At 42.8% G+C, this 15,681-nt stretch overlaps 1 long non-coding RNA gene across 1 annotated transcript in view; it reads right to left on the bottom strand.

Annotated features, from left to right (window-relative positions):
- LOC125644315 (uncharacterized) overlaps window positions 1–14,998 on the bottom strand; it is a 45,850-nt gene extending 30,852 nt beyond the window's left edge. Inside the window, exon 1 of the long non-coding RNA XR_012670176.1 lies at window positions 14,924–14,998. This is a non-coding gene — a long non-coding RNA (uncharacterized LOC125644315). The remainder of the gene's footprint in view (window positions 1–14,923) is intronic.
- Window positions 14,999–15,681: the final 683 nt, after the last annotated feature.

Below are 15,681 nucleotides of genomic sequence, written 5' to 3'. Positions count from 1 at the left end.
CAGTACAAGCCCAGATTTTGTCAACAGTGGAGTATTGCATGCCAGTTTGGTGCAACAGCTCCCATACCAATCTCATTGACACTGAAATGAATGCTGCACTCAGGGTTGTTAATGACTCTCTCACATCAATGCTAATACCGAGGCTCCCACTTTAGGCGAGCATCACACCAGCCAACATCAGGTGAGACATTGCTGTGGTCTGGAAGTTAAACAAGATTCTGGCCATTCCGGACCTGCCAATAAACCAAAACCTCAATTCACTGTCACTCTCCTGACTCATATCCAGGAAGCTTGCTGAATCAATGCATCAACGCCACAGGCCAACAGAAAGGAAGCTAGCACTTGCTGGCTCAAATTATGGAATGGTCCCAAAGACCTCATTGAAGACCCAATAAAAGAATAATTCCAGGGTTCTGTCTTCCCTGTAGGCGGTGGACTGCACTGATCTTCATTCAGACAATGTATGGAAGGTATGGCTATCTCCTTCATGAATGGAAAAGTTAAAGAATCACCAAATTGTGACTGTGGTGAGGTACAAGCCATGTAACATCACAGATAACTGCCCCTCTCACGCTTACCGTGGTGGTAAAAGTGGGATCCACCAAGCTCCTCTAGAAGCATCAGAATGGCTTTTGAATCTTAGGATTCAATTATAATCCCAGCCCACTTCTTTTTGATTGTCACATGAAAGACGAAGAAGAAGTGGAAACTCATTGATGCTGTGACCCCCAACACACTGGTGCTGGAGGACTTGTGGGTTTGGTATTTGGGATAATTATAGGTGTGATATTCAAGAGTCTGTGAAGTTGAATGTAAATTTAAAAATTAACAAAAAAAAGAAACAGTAGTGATAAAAATAATTAAAAAAATATAAGAACTAGGCTGAGGTTTAAAAAATAAAAATTAAGATAAAAGAAGTTTAAATTAAAAAACAAAACAAAAACTCTCTCCCCCAAAGAAAAAGCTAACAACAACATGATGTAATTGAATCAATTTCACACACATACACATGGCTGAATCATATGACTTTCTACAATACTGCGGTAAGTAACTGAAGTCAACATAGCTTAGGTGGACTTACCACAGTGTCTACACCCCACTGTGTTGACAGGAGATGCTCTCCCGCCAACTTACCTTATGCTTCTCAGGGAGCTGGAATCAACCAGAGAGCAATCTGCCATAGGCTTAGTGGGTCTTCACCAGACCCACTAAATCAACACCAGCTGCATTGATCTCAGATCTACCTGTAAGTGTAGACATGGTCTTAGTACTGTTAACATAAGTTTCCCTATTTTCCCTTACTTGTTGCATCTTATTTTAACTTACAGTGTAAGCACTTCAGAACAGGGGCTATGCCTTTCTATATGCCTGCACAGTCTAGCACAGTACAGCCCCAGTCAACAGTAGACACTAAAGTAATATAAACAATTACAATAATTATTAAGAACATAAGACTGGCTATACTGGGTCAGTGCAATGGTCCATCTAGCTCAGTACAGTGGCCAATGCCAAGGTGCTTCAGAGGGAATGAACAGAACAGGCAATCATCAAGTGATCCATCCTGTCGCCCATTCCCAGCTTCTGGCAAACAGAGACTATGGACACTCAGAGCATCAGGTTGCAACCCTGACCATCCTGGCTAATAGCCATTGATGGACCTGTCCTCCATGAATTTATCTAGGTTTTTTTTTTTTTTTTTAATATAGTTTTGGCCTTCACCACATTCCCTGCCAACAAGTTCCACAGGTTGACTGTGCATTGGAATCTAAATCTGTATTGCCCATAAAAAGAGTCCATAATACAATCATATAAGTTGGATTTTAAACATAAAATCCTCTCTGGGTTTCCCACTGTGTTCTGCTTCTTCTGTATCACTCTTGCTTAGACTGTAATAACACTGGTAGTGTGGCCTTTGAGAACTGGACTAGGACTCAGGAGTCCTGGATTCTATTTGCAGGTCTACCACTGGCCTGCTGGGTTAACCTGATTGAGTCACTTCACCTCTTTTATGTCCCCATCTGTATAACGGGGATAATGATGCTGACATCCTTTGTTAAGTGCTTTCAGATCTACTGATAAAAAGTGGTAGGTGTTTATCTGGAGCAAGGACTATATTTACTGGACGTTCTGTATGATGCCGAGCCCCTTGATAATAATATGTTGAAATTAGATATATTTTTGCCCTTATGGACCAATGCCATGCTAACATCCATGGATTTGCCACCAGTCCTGCCACCTACTTTCTGAAGCCTTTAACAGCTTGTTGCTCTTTTGCTAAGAGCTCCTGGGGAGGGAGGACTCCTGGACAGCAGGCACTCATTAATGTCACTCTCTGGCTGTAACAGGAATCTCACATGAACCCCATTAGTTTCATTTGTTTCGAAGGGCTGCTGTGACTAACTGGGTCTCCTTGAATATGCCTTGGCGCTGGAGTCTGTATTTATCGCTAGCCCAGGAAACATGCACTGCCAATCTGGAACTGATCTTTGGGGTGGGGAAAACAGTTCAATTTCCCATCCCTTCTAAATGTCTTGAAGGGGCTCCTAAAGTAGGTGTTGCTGTTGGCATCGGCCTCTCCTGTCAGGTACCCACTGACCATCTCCTCCTGCTAGATGGGTCTCTTGATCTCTCCCCATCACTTATACTGCGGTAACGGCAGTGGCAGTTAGGTAAGAACCTACATAAATCAGACAATAAGCTGAAAGTCTGATGCAGACGGTTGGCTCACCCTGGACCCAGTGTGCTGCCCTCTAGGATATAGAGATGGAAGTTTTTATAACAAGTTATCAAGCGGTGGCAGATATTGAACAAAGAAAGGAAAAATATAGCATGGGTGGTAAAATTATAGCTGATTATCTCTCCCTAGTTGCACTCCAGAAGCCCTATCACTGGCAGAGACATGGCATGACATTAATTTGACCTTTTGGGTTCAAGGCTTCCAAGGGCTCCTGCATTTATGTAGCAGTCATGTGGAATATCATATTAGATCATATTGGTATAGCCTTACATTCCTGTGGGGGCCTGAGTGTAACTAAATATTGCCTATGTTGAGCAGTGGCATGTGACATCAGCCTTCCCTGCAAGAGCAGGAGTCTAAGATTCCTTCTCCACTGCTCACAGAATGTGTGCTACTGCTCAGCCAATGGCCCTCAGACAGTGGGTTATTACAACATGCAGGGATGGCACATTGTTTGGAACAAGTGTAAAGCAAGACCTGGCTTTCAGATCAGCAGCAGATGCACCCAGGGTTTTCACCAGTGACTTCGCTGATGTGTTACGAATTTAGAGTGGATTTAAGCATTGTAGAAACAAGCAGAAGGAGCAGCCTGGGGGTGGGAAGTCAGCAGTCTTTCAAAGAGCAAAGTTTTAACAGGAGCATTCAAGTGGCTGAAGTACGGGACAAAGGGCCAGAAACATGGACAGCATTAATCCCAGAAGACTAACTCCAGATGGACGCAAATGCTTGGAAGGAGAGTGATGCCAGCTGAAAGATACAGGCTTACCACCTGCTTGAAAAGAGCCTTCTCACATGTCTGCTGCCTAATGAATCTTACTCGTGTTCTGTAATTGCTCTGCCCCAACAGATTATTTTCCCCCATCTCCCTCTGTGACAATGTGCTATTTCAGGGCCCTCTCTACTCCATCATCAGTTTTCACTGGCACTTCAGCTGCCTAGAACCTGAAGAAAGATATACGATTAGCTGTAAATCTGTCACTATGAGCACTGACACAAACACTTCATTATTATGTTTTGGCTAGCTAGCTGCTGTGCTAGATTCCATTCCGGTGCCCAAGGTTAGAAGAGAACTTGAAGCCTGGTTTGTCAAAACTTGGTTAATTTTCATTGGCTGGCTGAAACAACCTGCTATCTTGGTTTGACCTAGAATTCACCTTACATGTTCTTTCTGACTGGAGACTCTCTTCCCATCTGGCAGAAATGCCAAGGTCTAAATGTCCAATACACCTGCCCAGTCCCTCAACAGTTCAGCCTATCAAACAGTCTATTTTTGACTGCTGCAGCTCCTTGGGGGTGGATCCAAGTTCCAGTTTGATTCCAATTATGAGACAAAAGAATAGCATAAACAAGGCAATGTCTCTTTTCGACAAGAGCAGACAGAATAAATAGCTTGGGAGCAAAATCTGATCAGAAAGCTTGAGCCATACAGTTTCTTTCCTTGTGCACAACTGGGATAACTGCTATCCAGATTTACAAACAGGCTATCAGTTGATGGATCTGGTGACTAGCTCTTCTAAGATCTCATCTTTGGAATTTGTTTCCATGTATTGGACCATCATAGTTTGAATGTATTCACCTCTCAGGCAAAGCTGACCTGTTCACTCACAATTTTGCCTAATGGGGAGATTGTGGGAGTGTGTTGAGCTTTATTCTGTAGATGAAGTCTATGTTGTCTGACATGTCAATCAGTGAGAATATATATGTATTGTTTTGACTTTCTGTCCATGCATCTAAAGAGGGTGCAATAGGCCAATTTTATAACAAACAAAATAAAGTTAGCAGAGTGCAGTAACCAGAAGAGAAACATAATAAGCAGCATTTCTCACCACTGGAAAAACTGTGACCTGCATTCGATAATTAAGTTCAAAATTAAAAATTATGCCTTTTAAAAATAAAGCAAATTTGGTACTTGTTTAAAAGTGTGAAGTTCGAAAGCCCTGGAGGCTGAAATCCTCTGGGTATCCACAAAAAGGTCTGACATGGACAAGAACAGTCTGTTTGCTATCTTACTTCTTGGGTTCTGCAAAGATTTTACTCATCTCCGCTAGTACCTTTGTTGACGTGTGTTTGCGAAGACCTGGACTGAGATCACAAACAGTCACACAAGCACTGAATAGTTGGACAGCAAGAATCTTCAGTCACTATCAACCTAGTAGCTTCTGAAGCAGCAACCTAGAGGTAAAAGGATCCCTATTGCCTCTACTCTAACCTTTGTGATATACACCCACCTGCTTAACTATACTTTTGTTATTGTTATTTACATCATTGGGAAAGGTTCTCTCAAAACTAAGAGCTGAAGAAAAGAGTTCCCCTCTGACACAGATGGCAAGGATATCAACTCTTGAGAACTATTACAGTGCCCAAAAGGCACCTCTGGTTATATTTGTAGCATAAGTACTTTGGGATATGGATCCACTAGGAGACAATAACAACCAATTTCTATCCTGCCTTAATACTAATGTAACAATCACAAGAACTTTACTAGGTACAAGTTTGACATTTTGTTAAAATTCTTCTTCCAATGTTAAAGCAGTATGAAACAAAAGGCAGAAAATTGGGGTGCGGGTGCTATTTCCTCCAGACCTGGACTGCTCTAGAACCTGATCCAAAGCCCGCTGAATTTACTGGAAAGAGTAAAGAGCTGTGGATCAGGCCAATAGTGCTGACATTTCATGCTATGGGTCAGATTTCCCCCTCCCATGGATAAACCAATGGCTCCTGTGGGATGGGCAGCAAAATGTCTTGAGATTCTCCTTGTGGAGTACCTTGCACATTATGATGACTGCTCATGACAATGCCAATTTGAATGTAACAGATTCTGCCCAAGAAATGCTTCCCATCCTGTGAGCTCCAATGACAGAACAATGAAAAGAAAATGTCACCCAGTTTTTTAACAAGAGAAGAACAATCCTTTAGAAGAAACAAAGATGGAGATAATTTGAAGGTCTTGTACAAACCTGTTTTAAGTGAATTTTGGTCTCCAACAAAATACACATAATATTAATAAAGCCAAATCCACTCCATGTTGATAGGCCAGTACATGAGCTGATGAAGGAGAATTTCTAAAGTGTTGTTACAGCCGAGACAAAGGTGAAGTAGATCTGCTGTGGTAGTGTTAAAATGTACTTCATGGAGAGCATTCATTATGATTCTTTTGATAGGCAAAGCCAGTCTTCAACTTTCTCCCATTCACTCACCTACAGTAGTGTCCAATCAGCATTGATAGAGAGGTGTGTGTGTATACAACTAAACAGCAAAAATCCCATTAGCAGTTACTGGTAATGAGTGGCAAAAACATTAGAAACTTAAATTCAGCAGGCTTTGGATCAGCCTCTATAGCAGTTCAGTCTCAGAGGGGAAAAAAACCCACCCAATTTTCTGCCTTCCTTTCATACTGCTTGGATGGCAAAAAATATAAATTCAATTAATGCACTGAGAATTTATATGACACATTGCTTAACAACATGTTCTATGTGGTAGGACTGTTTTTCCAAAACTCCTGGCCAGAGCTCTGGTACAAACTCAATTAAAGGAGCTGGCCAAGGGCATATGACTGCACTCTTCATTCCCTGTTCTTTTCAAAATCCCTGGACCAAAGAGCATTAAATAAGTCATGCAAGCATCTGGTCAGTACCTTTATGTCTGGGACCATGGATGCACACATTACACACTTATATTACCATAAACTGCTTTTGTTAGCAGTGATGTCTCAGTCAATGCCTGACTCAAGTGGCAAGTAAAGGAAAAAGTTGAAACTATCCTAAAATTTCCCTAGTTATGATTAGCTCCTAACTCCCACAACTGCTCCCATTCTCTTCCTGAGAGAATCATGTCGTATCACACTCGCCTCCTTTTACCGCAGCTATACTCATCCAGCTAGGAGCAGAAGAAACACCATACAGCTAAGATGCTTCTTTAACCACACAGCAGTGATAAGACATGCAGCAAATGACCCAAAGCTGAAATATGTTTGCATAAAACAGTCACACAATTACGCAGTACAAACAAAGGTGGGGCCATTTGCAAAACTTCAGATCTGTGGTCTGATTTCAACCACTCCCTAAGTTTTAGGAATGATCAGATCTGTGGTTCTGATTCAGGCTCAGATCTAGTTTAAAAAAGCACAACTAACTTGTTTGGGACAAAACATAATTATTTTCTTCAGAATTCAAATATCCTTACGAATTTACATAATAAGCCACACCCACTCCCAATCCCTATACCTCCACTGAAAATTCTAGATCTACTATCATCGGGTTGGTTCAACATGACTAAAAACAGTGACAAAAATGGGGTGTCTTTTTAGACCTTATTTATTTGTATTGCCTAGCAGCCCCAGTCATGGCACAGGACCTCAGTGTGCTAGGCATTGTACAAAAACACAGAACAGAAAGGTGGCCCCTGCCCCAGAGAGTTTACAATCTAAGATTGGGCTCTTTATTACTCCTCCATCTCCTAAATAGTGAACTGTAGTGGGCAAAACTGCAAGAAGTCCTGCCTCCTGCCTTACCCAAAGGACAAACTACTGAAAGACCTAACTAAAAAAGAGTGGTTGATGTTGCCATCTTCTCCTTGCTTGCAGAGCTGATATGCTAACATCAGCATTGCTGATTGTTGGATGATGTTATAAACTTCTGGGATATACTGGATTCTTACAGGGCCTCATAGATTACATGTTGATTTCATAGCCAAATGGAAGTTAAATCCTGCAAATTTATAAAGACTAATCTGCTATATTACAAATATAGCTGTATTTTAAATGTCACCAACAGCTGAGCTATAGGCCTGGTCCCAGGAGTGAGAAATTTTGGACCTGTAATAAATGATTTCTACTTATGATGAGCTCTGAACCTGCAAAAGATGTTATCATCCTACTGGATCTTCCACTCCTAGGCCTTGCCTTACAGCAAGCAAAAGGGGTGGGGTGTGTGTGTCAGGATGGATTCCTCACCTTAAAATAGAAGCACTAGAGTCCCTTGCTGCAAAATTCAAAGCGATTGGAAGTCATCAGAAGTCAGTTAATAGAAAGCCTACTAGTCTCTTTAAATTTGGGGTGAGTGAAGGAGAGGGGCCCATTCTTGTATCATAAGAGGCAACACTATCAAGTATGTATAATAAATACTTCCTTTCAGTTGTCCACTTGCTGTAATAAATGCCAAACACATATGACTTAGACTTATATTAGCACCGTCACCAAAAGCAGTTTCCTGGGTATAGCTTTCTGAGGCCTGCTAAAGGAGACCCACGTTTAGGACAGCTCTAGCCCTAATACTGGAAAAAAGCTACTTGGTTCAGAAGCACTGGCTGTAGGCACGTCCACTGAAAGAAGTGACTTTACCTGACAATCTGACCAAAGGTGAATCCAGTCTGAATAAGAGAATAAATATATATACAGGTCCATATTCTGGTCTCAGTTACACAGCCAGGAAGTTACTATGGATTTACACCACTGATAATTTAATTTTACAGTCAATGATCGACAGCACAGGGTCTAGCTGTAAATACTCTAAGGAGACAGGCTAAGACATGCTTATGCCAAATTTTAATTTGCCCTATCACGCAGCCTTACCCCAATCTACAGCCAAGCAGATTTGGACACAACCCCCATGTTGTCATTAGCTGGGTTACTACACTAGCCTGTCACCCCTGAATGACTAAGTTGGCATGCTTGGTTTTTAAAGCCCTTGGCTATACTGAAGACTTCCTATTTCTGCCTTGCCCTAATGGGTATGTGCACCCTGACACCTCTCTTCAGAGTACTTTAAGATTAGCAAAAACAACAAGGAGGGGATTAGCAGGGGATCCCACTCTTCCTGGGGGGAGGGAGAGGCATCCTCTGTGCCATCTGTCTCAGTTCATTTCTCTCCACCTTTAAAAAACAACTTGAGAGTCTGACCCTGCTCCAAGAGACTTCAGTGGAGCGGGATTCCCCTTATTTGCGTTGCATTTTCATAATATGACTGCTGTTGGTCCCACATTTACGACCTACACCCACCTAAGCCTCCTGCCCCTTATATTTGAGTATTGAATCCCTTCACGTGGTTTTGTGTGTTTGAATGGTAACAAGTGGTTCATGTTACTAGACTGTTCAGCTTCCACAAGTATGGGGAGGAGAGAGATGGTTTGCAAAATAAATGATTAAATTATCTAAAAATCAAGTGTAAAGTTCAATGTAAAGACAATTGGAGATCCCAAGGAAAAATTGATTTTTTTTTGAGGGGCACCTATCCAATGGTCTGGGTAACTGCCATGAATTACAAAAACAACTCTAGTTCTTTGAGAGTTTGTCTGTATAACAGGATGACTAGCCCTGGTGGAAGATGGAGTAAGAGAAGGTGCAAATTTAACACCATTAATTTGGGTTTGAATAGGGACTGGGAGTGGCTGGCTCACTACAAAAGCAACTTTGCCTCTCCTGGAATTGACACCTCCTCACCAATTATTGGGAATGGACTACATCCACCCTGATTGAATTGGCCCTTTCAACACTGGTTCTCCACTTGTGAGGTAACTCCCTTCTCTTCATGTGTCAGTATAATAATGCCTGCATCTGTAATTTTCACTCCATGCATCTGAAGAAGTGGGATTTTTACCCATGAAAGCTTATGCCCAAATAAATCTGTTAGTCTTTAAGGTGCCACCAGACTCCTTGTTGTTTTTGTGGATACAGACTAACATGGCTACTCCTTGATACCTGTTATAGTCTTCGCCTTCACAACATCCTCTGGCAAAGAGTTCCATAGGTTGACTGTGCACTGTATGAAGAAATACTTCCTTTTGTTTGTTTTACACCTGCTGCCTATTTAATTTGGTGACCCCTAGTTCTTGTGTTATGAGAAGTAAATAACACATCTTTATTTACTTTTTCCACCCCTGTCATGATTTTATAGACCTCTGTTGTATTACCCCCCATTAGTTCTCTTTTTTCCAAGCTGAAAAGTCCCAGTTTTATTAATCTTTCCTCATACGGAAGCTGTTCCATACCCCTAATAATTTTTGTTGCCCTTTTCTGTACCTTTTCCAATTCCAATATATCTTTTTTGAGATGGGGCAGCCAGGTCTGCATGCGGTATTCAAGATGTGGGCGTACCATGGATTTATATAGAGGCAATATATTTTCTGTCTTATTCTCTATCCCTTTTTTAATGACTCCTAACATCCCATTTGCTTTTTTGACTGCTGCTGCACACTGAGTGGATGTTTTCACAGAAATCTCCACAATGACTCCCAGATCTCTACCTAGAGTGGTAACAGCTAATTTAGACCCCATTGTTTTATATGTATAGTTGGGATTATGTTTTCCAATGTGCATTACTTTGCATTTATCAACACTGAATTTCATCTGCCGTTTTGTTGCCCAGTCACCCAGTTTTGTGAGATCCCTTTGCAACTCTTCACAGTCTGCTTTGGACTTAAAATATCTTGAGTAGTTTTGTATCATCTGCAAATTTTGCCATCTCACTCTTACCCCTTTTTCAAGATCAGTAGTAGAAGATATACTTTAGTCAAACATAAGTTACTGGGCTCCATACAGGGGTAACTGGATGAAATTCTATGGCCTGTGTTATACAAGAGGTCAGACTTGGTCTAATGTTCCCCTCAGACTTTGAAAATCTATGTATCTATGAATGTATCAGTCTAGTTTTACAGAGCAAAACGAGTGTATTTGGAAAATACATACATACTTGGGTTACCAAATGTCAGTTGACCCATAGAACAATAGCAGAAATAAGAAATCCTAACAATCAAGTTTCATAAATACCAAGGAAAGATAATCCATAATCAGAAATTAGATTTTGTATCCAACTCATCAAAAGAGGCTTCAGAGCATCCATAGTAACTATTTTACAAATGGGATAGTCAGTCACTTCAAACTTCTTACAAAAATCACGCTTTAGTAATGAAATGCTCTCCTTAATTTTGTTAGATTTGTTAAATTAGCTTAACTGGATGTTGCAATAACACAATCATATACTTTTACAAGACTTCAATTTTATGATTGTGGCAACTGACCATATTTAAAAATCATTCATTATCAGGTACCAGAAGTGAACAAAAAGAAAAGGAGTACTTGTGGCACCTTAGAAACTAACCAATTTATTTGAGCATGAGCTTTCGTGAGCTACAGCTCACTTCATCGGATGCATACCGTGGAAACTGCAGCAGACTTTATATACACACAGAGAATATGAAACAATACCTCCTCCCACCCCACTGTCCTGCTGGTAATAGCTTATCTAAAGTGATCATCAAGTTGGGCCATTTCCAGCACAAATCCAGGTTTTCTCGCCCTCCACCCCCCCACACAAATTCACTCTCCTGCTGGTGATAGCCCATCCAAAGTGACAACTCTCCACACAATGTGCATGACAATCAAGTTGGGCCATTTCCTGCACAAATCCAGGTTCTCTCATCCCCCCGCCCCCCTCCCAAAAACCACACACACAAACTCACTATCCCGCTGGCAATAGCTCATCCAAAGTGACCACTCTCCCCACAATGCGCATGATAATCAAGGTGGGCCACCCCCAGCACAAATCCAGGCCTTCTCACCCCCCCCCCCCACCTCCATACACACACAAACTCACTTTCCTGCTGGCAATAGCTTATCCAAACTGACCACTCTCAAAGTTTAAATCCAAGTTAAACCAGAACATCCGGGGGGGGGGGGGGGTAGGAAAAAACAAGGGGAAATAGGCTACCTTGCATAATGACTTAGCCACTCCCAGTCTCTATTTAAGCCTAAATTAATAGTATCCAATTTGCAAATGAATTCCAATTCAGCAGTTTCTCGCTGGAGTCTGGATTTGAAGTTTTTTTGTTTTAAGATAGCGACCTTCATGTCTGTGATTGCGTGACCAGAGAGATTGAAGTGTTCTCCGACTGGTTTATGAATGTTATAATTCTTGACATCTGATTTGTGTCCATTTATTCTTTTACGTAGAGACTGTCCAGTCTGACCAATGTAAATGGCAGAGGGGCATTGCTGGCACATGATGGCATATATCACATTGGTGGATGTGCAAGTGAACGAGCCTCTGATAGTGTGGCTGATGTTATTAGGCCCTGTGATGGTGTCCCCTGAATAGATATGTGGGCACAGTTGGCAACGGGCTTTGTTGCAAGGATAAGTTCCTGGGTTAGTGGTTCTGTTGTGTGGTATGTGGTTGTTGGTGAGTATTTGCTTCAGGTTGCGGGGCTGTCTGTAGGCAAGGACTGGCCTGTCTCTCAAGATTCTCACAAATCTTGGGAGACAGGCCAGTCCTTGCCTACAGACAGCCCCCCAACCTGAAGCAAATACTCACCAGCAACCACACAACAGAACCACTAACCCAGGAACCTATCCTTGCAACAAAGCCCATTGCCAAACAGTGCCCACATATCTATTCAGGGGACACCATCATAGGGCCTAATCACATCAGCCACACTATCAGAGGCTCGTTCACTTGCACATCCACCAATGTGATATATGCCATCATGTGCCAGCAATGCCCCTCTGCCATTTACATTGGTCAGACTGGACAGTCTCTACGTAAAAGAATAAATGGACACAAATCAGATGTCAAGAATTATAACATTCATAAACCAGTCGGAGAACACTTCAATCTCTCTGGTCACGCAATCACAGACATGAAGGTCGCTATCTTAAAACAAAAAAACTTCAAATCCAGACTCCAGCGAGAAACTGCTGAATTGGAATTCATTTGCAAATTGGATACTATTAATTTAGGCTTAAATAGAGACTGGGAGTGGCTAAGTCATTATGCAAGGTAGCCTATTTCCCCTTGTTTTTTCCTACCCCCCCCCCCCCCCCCCCCCCCGGATGTTCTGGTTTAACTTGGATTTAAACTTTGAGAGTGGTCAGTTTGGATAAGCTATTGCCAGCAGGAAAGTGAGTTTGTGTGTGTATGGAGGTGGGGGGGGGGGGGTGAGAAGGCCTGGATTTGTGCTGGGGGTGGCCCACCTTGATTATCATGCGCATTGTGGGGAGAGTGGTCACTTTGGATGAGCTATTGCCAGCGGGATAGTGAGTTTGTGTGTGTGGTTTTTGGGAGGGGGGCGGGGGGATGAGAGAACCTGGATTTGTGCAGGAAATGGCCCAACTTGATTGTCATGCACATTGTGTGGAGAGTTGTCACTTTGGATGGGCTATCACCAGCAGGAGAGTGAATTTGTGTGGGGGGGTGGAGGGCGAGAAAACCTGGATTTGTGCTGGAAATGGCCCAACTTGATGATCACTTTAGAAAAGCTATTACCAGCAGGACAGTGGGGTGGGAGGAGGTATTGTTTCATATTCTCTGTGTGTATATAAAGTCTGCTGCAGTTTCCACGGTATGCATCTGATGAAGTGAGCTGTAGCTCATGAAAGCTCATGCTCAAATAAATTGGTTAGTCTCTAAGGTGCCACAAGTACTCCTTTTCTTTTTGCGAATACAGACTAACACGGCTGTTACTCTGAAACCTGTCAGAAGTGAACAGCAGCTGTTCTTGAAAACTACTAGATTTCTTGGCACCCAGCATAGCACGATATGGGAGAAGGGACAGCTGCAGATATATTAGCTGAATACTTCCACTGGAGGGTCCAAGATTTCCCATTGGAACTTCTATGATCAGCCACATTGGAAGCATGGAAATCTAGCTGGGAAGAGATGCATCCCAGTTCAGCTTGAGGCTCCTTGTCTCTGATGAAATGGCAGCTCAAGACTCTCAGCTGTTTCTAGCTCAGAACTAGAGCGAAGTATGTTTCAAACTGAGTAAACATGGATGTAACGTTTCACTTCAGGTGAATATCTATAGGTTTTATACTGCTGCCATCACTATAGCATCTGAGAGTCTTCCATATAAAATCAACAGCAATAGCAAAGCCCCTAGTGCAGGGGCGGCCAACCTGAGCCTGAGAATTTACCAATGTACACTGCCAAAGAGCCACAGTAATACATCAGCAGCCCGCCGCATCAGCTCCCTCCTCCCGGCTCCCAGCGCCTCCCACCCACCAGCAGCCCTCCTCACACCGCCCAATCAGCTGTTTCGTGGCATGCCAGAGGCTGGGGCAGCGAGGGCACGGCAGGCTCAGGGGAGGGGGCGGGAAGGGGTGGAGTGGGGGCAGGGCCTGTGGCAGAGCCAGGGGTTGAGCAGTGAGCTCCCCCTGGCACACTGGAAAGTTGGCGCCTGTAGCTCCAGCCCCGCAGTCGGTGCCTGTACAAGGAGCCGCATATTAACTTCTGAAGAGCCGCATATGGCTCCGGAGCCACAGGTTGGCCGCCCCTTCCCTAGTGGGCTTCCCCTCTGACTAGATGGCATAGGTACCTGGCAATGTAATACAGCACCTTTCACTCAAAGGTGCTGCTTCAAATCAGTGGTGTCTTAACATTACCATATAAAGGCTGTTGGGCAACCCCTGTGAAATGAATTGGTCTTGGTCCAGTTCCTAATGGATAATGACCCACATCTCAAAAATCACCAGCTCAACTGCCACTACTGCTGGCACTTTCAGGGCTGAGTGAACCATGGAGACTGAGCCCCAGAGGTGGCCAGCTCAGCAGAAGGTTGCGGCACGTAGTGGGGTAAGCGTGCATGCTACCTTCCAAACGGTCTCTGCTCAATGAATAAATGGAAGACTCCAATCCTGTGAGGTCCCAAACCACCTCCTTCCACCAACACTAAATTCACTTTGAATTATTATAAGACATTAAAAGGTGAAAACACCCTCAGACTGCTAGTACAGTGGAAGGATCAAAGTGTCTCAGAGCCTCCTGGATCAAGACCCAAAAGTCTTCATCTACAGCTGCACTTTCTGGTGCATCCAAATGGTCCATTAATCAAAGCCCTTACACCCCCTTTCTGGGGAGGCTTGAGAATAATAGCCTAACCAATTGGTTACAAAGTGAACACAGACCCAAATCCCTGGATCTTTGGACACTGAAAAAAAATAAAAATACATCAATCAGTTCTTAAAAGAAGAATTAAAAAAAAGAAAAAGAAAAAGAAAGAAAAGGTAAAAATCCTCTCTGTAAAATCAGGTTGGAAGATAACTTTACATGGTAACAAAAGATGCACAAAACACAGAGGAACCCCCTTAGTTTCAAAGTTACAACAAAACAGGGATAAACCTCCCTCCAGCAAAGGGAAAATTCGCAAGTTGAGAAAACCAAGATAAACTAATATGCCTTGCCTGGCTGTACTTACAATTTCTGTAATATGAGAGACTGGTTCAGGATGGTTTGGAGGACATGGATTGATGTCCGGTCCCTCTTAGTCCCAAGAGCAAACGAACACAGAAACAAAGAACCCAAAACAAAGCCTCCCCCGCCCCTCCCCAGATTTGAAAGTATCTTTTGTCCTTATTGGTTCCTTTGGTCAGGTGCCAACCAGGTTATTTGAGCTTCTTAACCCCTTACAGGTAAGGAGGAATTTTAGGCTACCTTATGGTTGTGACAGGGTCTATAAACAAAAACGAATGCCATTATTCCACTGGATGAGCCACAGTACTTCAAATACAGATCTTTGCCATTTTCAGCCTACTGAAGAGAGAATAAAACTAACAGCACCTACACTTCAAAAAAATACATGTCAGGGAGTTTGTCGTTAACCGAGTTATTGGGTCTCTCAACATATGCTGCATGAAATAATCTCACATATGGATATCCTCCACCTCTACCTCCCTTTAGGTAGATTATTTTAATCCATAAATAGCCACTCTGTCAGCTGCTGATGACTGGGAATTTAAAATGGGATTTCTTAGTCAGCTGCTCAGAGTCTAGTTAACTGAAAAGGCAGTATACAGTGGTAACTCATACCAGGGGAAGTTGGGAGCATCTCTTGCTGCTTTGACAAGAAATGGGATATTGACATCAAGTGCCTGTCTGACCCTCTGGGCATCAGGGACTCAGCCTTTAGAATATCTTCCCTTGAGCAAAGAATTTCTTATCTCACTAGTGGGGTAC

This window comes from Caretta caretta, chromosome 10 (genome assembly GCF_965140235.1).
Source record: "Caretta caretta isolate rCarCar2 chromosome 10, rCarCar1.hap1, whole genome shotgun sequence".
Taxonomy (NCBI): Eukaryota; Metazoa; Chordata; order Testudines; family Cheloniidae; genus Caretta; species Caretta caretta.
The sequence above is the reverse complement of the archived record's forward strand: the minus strand, read 5'-3'. Positions and strand labels throughout refer to the sequence as shown.